Source organism: Haliotis rubra, unplaced genomic scaffold (genome assembly GCF_003918875.1).
Source record: "Haliotis rubra isolate DU_JTF1 unplaced genomic scaffold, ASM391887v1 Scf2155, whole genome shotgun sequence".
In the NCBI taxonomy this organism is placed as follows: Eukaryota; Metazoa; Mollusca; class Gastropoda; order Lepetellida; family Haliotidae; genus Haliotis; species Haliotis rubra.
In genome coordinates, this window is record NW_025766176.1 from 8,329 (window position 1) to 15,323 (window position 6,995).

General features: G+C 37.8%; 1 long non-coding RNA gene across 1 annotated transcript; it reads right to left on the minus strand.

The window, feature by feature from the left end:
• Positions 1 to 6,080: 6,080 nt before the first annotated feature.
• Positions 6,081 to 6,683, minus strand: LOC124276929. The gene is made up of 2 exons (XR_006898695.1): positions 6,470 to 6,683; positions 6,081 to 6,287 (listed from the first exon to the last, which is right to left on the minus strand). It is a non-coding gene; the product is annotated as an uncharacterized LOC124276929 (long non-coding RNA).
• Between the last annotated feature and the right edge of the window lie 312 nt (positions 6,684 to 6,995).

Here is a 6,995-nt window from a genome sequence, read left to right on the forward strand (position 1 = left end):
TGCATGGTCCTCGTGCAATTCATCTGCATAAGGTTTGCAGTTGGTTCCCCCAGGTTAGTGGAGAAATTCATCTTCGATGTAACCATATATATATATACATAACAAAAAGTGAGTGCTTTAAGTGAGTCTAAACTTTTGATGGGTAGTATATAAAAAATATGAATAAGTAAATTCAAATATACAGCCTCGTCGACAATATTCCAACCACAATGTCACTGGAACGTTCAACAAATCGAGTGCCTTTGGGTATTTTGTCTTTTGAAAATTTCATATGCAGTTTAATCGTCATCAAAAATATATTCCTCTCTGCAGTAAGCGAGGGTCCTATAGAGATTTTAATATTCACCACATGTCGCGTTGTCGAGTTATCATTGGCTGGTTGATTGTATAAGGCCACACTCAGCATTATTCCAGCTGTATGGTGGAGGTCTGTAAATAATCTAGTCTGGACCAGACAGTCCAGTGATCAACAGTATGAGCATCGATCTATGCAATTGGGAACCGATGACATGTGTTAACCAAGTCAGCGAGCCTGACCACCCGATCCCGTTAGTCGCCAAGCATCAGTTGCTGACGACCAATTCTAACCCGGATCTTCACGGGTGCGTTAGTATTAGCTGCTGTAGATTTTCAGGTTTTCAACAAATATGATCAATAATTTTAGATGTATGTGTATGGCAGAGATGCCCAGGGATCGAACTCAGTCATCACGATAGTACTGAACAAAGAGAGAAACTTGACATTTGCAGAAATGAATTATATTGAAATTGGGCAGTAGAAGGTAGTTAATATGGGTGTGTTTAACGCTCTTTTGTAAAAACGCCTTTCCAGACAGGGCCAACTAAATGGCCACCGTGAGTCGTCCTCGAACTCGAGGTTGTCGGAAACAGGTATTAAATTGAATGGAAATTCAAAGAATTGATGTGAAAGCACGTTGGGTTCATTAAAACAGCAGCGACACAAACAATATATATCATATCAAGATGAAAGCTGTGAATTACCGTAAGAAAAGCAATTTTCTTTGACATAGCTTCTTATGTTATTAAAACAATGATGAACCATTACCGGGAACAAAAGACACCCGCGAGTTCGAAGGAGTATAGCAATATTTTTGCGCATGCATCAATTAATTTACTTATTATACAGGCGCACCATTAATAAAATGTACAGTGGCAATGCAGCATTATCAATATGACGTTGTACATACTGTACTGTATACGCTTGTTTGATACATTTAAATGGGGCGACATTATTTGGTGTTTAAAAACTCGTGTTGTCGCATTGTCGCTCTTTTGTGGAATAATGTTATTCAAAGCCCGACAATGCAACAATTGGCCAAGATGTTGCATTGTAGCGGTTTGGTTGATTATGCTTGTTTTTATAGGGACGACAATGCAAAAGCGCGACAATGTCTCTTCTAAGAGTCCATATCTACTAACTGGTAAAGGTCGATATTGACTGGGCCTCCTTTCACAAAGCATTAAGGTGATCGTAAGTCACTGAGGTAACCTTAGTGCAATGTTAAAGAATGGGAGTTAAGGTTAACCTAAGTAAAGGTTGCTTCGTGAGAGGAGCCCCTGAACAAAAACGGGAACATGTGGCACAAGTCAAAATAGAAAAATGCATTCAACGTTTTTGTTGTTGCTTTTGTTTGTTGCAGATTCTTCAATTTATCAAAGATGTGTGTCATGCAATCTTAAAACGGTTGGGAAAACCTACAGGGAATTCAAAGTTGCTGCCTACAAAAATCTATAGGGGGGCAGTCATGTCAAAATGCCGGTACTCTCCAAATAAAATATCCTGATGAAACTTACTTCTCCTGTGGATCCATGAAAATTGATTGGTCTGTGGCAGGCAAAGGTGACAATTCCTTCTTGAACCAGCACACAACCGTTAGTCTTCGTGCACACCTCCTACATACCTTTATCCCCTGAGAGCCAGCTGATGTTAGCTTACCCAGCGTTAGTGCAAACATGCAAAACCAGTCATTGTGAAATGCTACGTTCCTTCATTCAGACAAAGATGGAAGAGTTGGTAATCCAACTACAACTTTGTGAAATGTAATAACTCCACCTGATGCAGAATGTTAGCCTGGCTTCACTCTTGGATCACACTGACAGTAGTACCATAGCAGTGTTTGCTTGGCAATGATTATTCGACTTTTGCTCTCAACGTTGGTTGTAATAGGATCATCAGTATATTCCTGGTCGATATGTGGAAGCTCCTGGTTGGAAACATGTAAATATTTTATCCTCAAGAACTAGTCTGTAGATATTGCAGTCCAGCTAACGAGACTAAATACTGACTGCTTATTTCAGTGTATACACATCGCAGTACCACATTAACTGTATCAATTTCGTGTTTTTAGAGAGACATGTCTGAAATAATCTTCGGGTGTTAAACATAAATCAGGCATTAACAGAAATATTTCTAAGTATGTCTGGTGTTGTCTGGCAATGTATTTCATTGAAAGACAATGTCCTGATTGCATTTATTCGTTAAGAATCAGCATAGAGCAGCTGGGATTCACTATAAGTTGCCATATTTAGACTGGGAGTCAAAAGTAATCTGGAAACTTCTAGACCAGGAACGACCTGCCAAGAATAGTCTCACCAAGATTGTTACGGAATGTTATGGAACAGATTTGTATGTAGGACCATATACAAAGGACAATCGCTTATCTCTCTGATCACACATTCTATCATGGCCAGTAATATGTGAACATCTGAGGCAGTGGGGTAACCAAGTGGCTAAAGCGTTCACTCGTCGCGCCGAAGACCCGGATTCGATTCCCTACATGGATCAATGTGTGAAGCCCATTTCTGGTGTCCCCGGCCGTGATATTGCTTGAATATTGCTAAAAGCGGCCTAAAACCAAACTCACTCACTGTGAAGATCTATACCTTTCTTTCTGATTCAGGCCCAAACTTGTTTACGAAGCAACCAATGTTCCTGAGACGTGCAGCTACACAATGATGAAAGATTTGTGTCCAGCATGTAACTGAAAATTCAATCTGCCCTAACCTTGCATACATACTAGTGACATTCAGTGATATATTAACACCTTGAGACCTGCCCATTCTTCTGGATTCTAAAGTCCATATGCTACTAAAATATTGCAGTATTTAGCAATTACTAAATTCCTGTCTCACAAAGTAGGCATTTCAAATAATACTCCTCGCGGCAAACCTTCATTCCTTCATCCAAGTGCCATTTATCTCAAAAGTCGTATGACGTTTTCCGAGGGTAACATGTGAAATGCATCGCTGTAGGAAATATTAATGTGGAAATTAGTGAAAGAAGTATGATTCGTGGGCACATCTGAGTTATGTTTTACCTGACAAAACGGTTCCCTTCTGTTTTAAAAGTCACAACTGTGTCAACTATATTGCAACGGAAAACTTATTGCCAACCTATTGGACATTTCCTAATAATGTAGGTGCTTGGCTGTCTCGGTAGTTCATGATAATTTGTATATTTTATGGATGGACAATGCTTTTAGAAGTTACAAATTGATATAGTATTTGGGAGAAACTGGTAGTCTTCGTTTTCAGTTTTCAGTTTGAGTAACTCTACATTGTCATCTAACCTTTTATGTTTCGTTTTCGTTTTCTTATATATTTCGTATCGAACAAAGCTAAGAAGCAAACATTCACGTCTTCTGGGAATGCACTGTGTTGTTGGAAATTGTTGAAATCTACGAATTGTCCAATCAGACCATAACTTTGCTGTTGAAACTAGTAGATTTAGTTTAAGTGTTTTGAAATGTGACTGACAATGAGGGAGGGAAATATCAATTTCTGGTGTGTTTGGGGTATTTTTTGGGTGGAGACGTGAAAATATTCCTGCTTCTTTTCATCATTCAGTTTAGTTTTAAATTTGTATGAGAATAAATATGTTTACAACAGTGGCCCATGGGCAGCAATGTTACGTTTAGTTCAGAATCCATGTTTGTGAGGTTGTCAATGAATGAATGTATGATTATAAGTATCATAACACAAAATTCAACTCATTTTGACTTAATTCGAATAATTTAGAGCGTTAATAAAAAAACTCGCCCATGAGCGAGAATATTTACATTTTCTCAAAATACATGTTTTTAATATTTAAGAGATTGTAAATGAGTGACAGTATGTTTGTAGGTATCATGAGAAAAAAATTAAATCATTTGGACTTAATTCGACTAATTTAGACATGATGGTTAATCTCTGAGACAGGGATTTGATGGTATATTGAAAGGTATTTCAGCAGTATAAATCAAATATAGTTTGCAACGTCCACAAAAGTAGCAGATATTTTCACTGTACCATGGGTTCCCTTTTTTGTTTTTGTGTGAACCATATGTTATTATGTTATGTTATTGATTTTATTCGTTTGATTAGTTGGTCATAGATACCTATGGTGAGGTAGACTTTGATCGCGTTTTCGCAAACATCTGTTAACCATGGCTACTTCACAGCAAGTTATTTGTCAGCAAACCTTTAGAAGACTGGCATTCATCTTTATATGAAAGTTCAAGATATGATTGTTATCGTGAGTTTAAATCTTTACTTGAACCTGAGTCGTATCTATACAACTTACGTAGCAAAAAGCTTCGTAATGTTTTCATACGCCTGAGACATGGTCTAAATGATTTATATATCAATCAAGGAAGATATTCATCTGTTATAAAATCCCACAAAGGTTCTGTCCATTTTGTAATACTGTAGAGAATGAATTACACTTTCTATTTCTTTGTCCTGCATATAATGATTTAAAGGCAACTGTATTTTCCACAATGGCTACAATCAAATATTAATGCTACAAAACCGTATTCAATACTTTCATGTACAGCATCCCTATTACAATATAAGGTAGCTCTATTTATTTATCACGCGCTTATATTGAGAAGAGATTCAATGTAACGTGTGTGTCGCATGTTGTATATGTTGTACATATCATACATATTTATTCTGTATATGGGCCTCTGGCCTTCATGCAATTAACTGATTGATTGATTGATTGATATAGTAGTTGCCAAGTAGATTACATATAGTCATTTGCATTCAGCGTTGTTTAAAACATGTGTTAATCAACAGTTGATGTTCGCCTCTTTTTAGCAGTGTCACCCGAGCCAGTAGGCGTCTGCCTCTCGACTGGATTTTTAAAATCAGTGAAACATATTCTGACAAGCTTAGAACTGCTATAAAAAAATTTAATCAGGTTTAAGCTGAGTGTGCAAACAAACCACTCATTGTATAAAATAGCTTAAATAAAGCAGTGAAAGTCGGCAAAATAAATCTGTACAAAGTGAACACAAAAACACTTGATCGAACGGTTTTCGAACTCCGGGCACGGCATGCGTCATATTATGACGTCGTACGATTGTTAGCGCTTCAGCTTCTCGGCGGAGAGCTTGGCGGTTACCGTGGCAGCGGGTAATATTTTTTCCAGTTGTCACCCTCCTGGGAGGGGTGACACGGAAACTTGTTAAGCGCCATTGACCAATGAAATTAAAGTATTTTCCATGAAGGTAAGATAATATTTTATACTTGAGCTCTAATCTGTGGTATTCCTTGTATGCCAATATGTATATATTCACATGTGTATATCTAAAAGCATTAACTCATAAACATGGTAAAACATTCTACGTATTTAAAGTATTTTAGTATATAATGTCTATGGTCTCTCATAACTCTGCATAGAGTGGTTCATTACTTTTTATTTTGTATTTTAATATGTTACCCGTGTCTTACTGTTATGAGGTGAGACTTAATAAGCTATTGTCTATCTGTTTCTTGCGATCAGTCTAATTACGAAACCAAGCTGCAAGCTGGTCAGCCCCTGCTCCCTCGACCGTGACGGACACGGGGACTGGGCTACTGGATCTGGGCGTCTGGGTTCACTCTCACTTGGCCAGAGTCCAATCACAAAGGTCTTGTTAAGACAACATTGCTCTATGGCAAGGTGATAGATGCGAACCTGATAATTAGCCACTGAAGCGTGAGCCTTTGTTCTAGGGCTATAGTCTATATCTACAATGCGACACTATTTAAGAAGTATACAAGTGTGTGTGCGTATGTTTGTAACATGAAAATTCGGTTTAAACATATTTATTCTGCAAAGGGTCAGATGAAAACATAAGATTGATTAAATCTTTTTGAAGTGATAATAAAGTTATGTACTGATTTGATAATATCATGATTTATAGATCTAGGTAATTCTTGGTTACATACCAATCGTTTCTTGTACCATCATAGTTGGGACATATAATAAAATAATGAAGGGTGTCCTCAAAGGCAGCACAACTGACTGACTGACTGACTGAGTTTATTTTTACGCCGCTTTTAGCAATATTCCAGCAATATCACGGCGGGGACACCAAAATGGGCTTCACACATTGTACCCATGTGGGGAATCGAACCCTGGTCTTCGGCGTGACGAGCCAACGCTTTAACCACTAGGCTACCCACCGCCCCTGCACCACAACAACATGATGGGTTATCGGATATAAATCTAATTACTTTATGGGCATTTAAATCATTACATTCTAATCGGAGTCTGCAGTGGAATATTTGACAGAACATGTTTCCAATGTTGATATCGAACCCAAATGAAGTATTACAATAAAATGTAATCTTATTCTTGAATTCACTTGGTGATTGTATAAGTGTGAGTTCTTCAATCAATGTATCTCGCTTAAATACAAATGTCACTAATAACACCAACTGAGCATTTCCTCAAATCCTCCCAAAAATCAAATAATAAAATACCAATGTACAACTTATCTCACTTTGATACACATTTCACTATTCTCACTAATCGAGCATTTTGTTGATACAGACTATGGCTCATCTTGACTAGGTTTTATCAAAACACTAACCCTAGTCAGCCAAATCCCACTCTGGCTATATGAGAGACCGGTTTTGACGGAATCTGGCTAAGTGAGGGCACACCGTCTGACCCGGTGAGTCTGTGATTGAGAGACATTAAGCTTCACATCATGTTTTAAACAA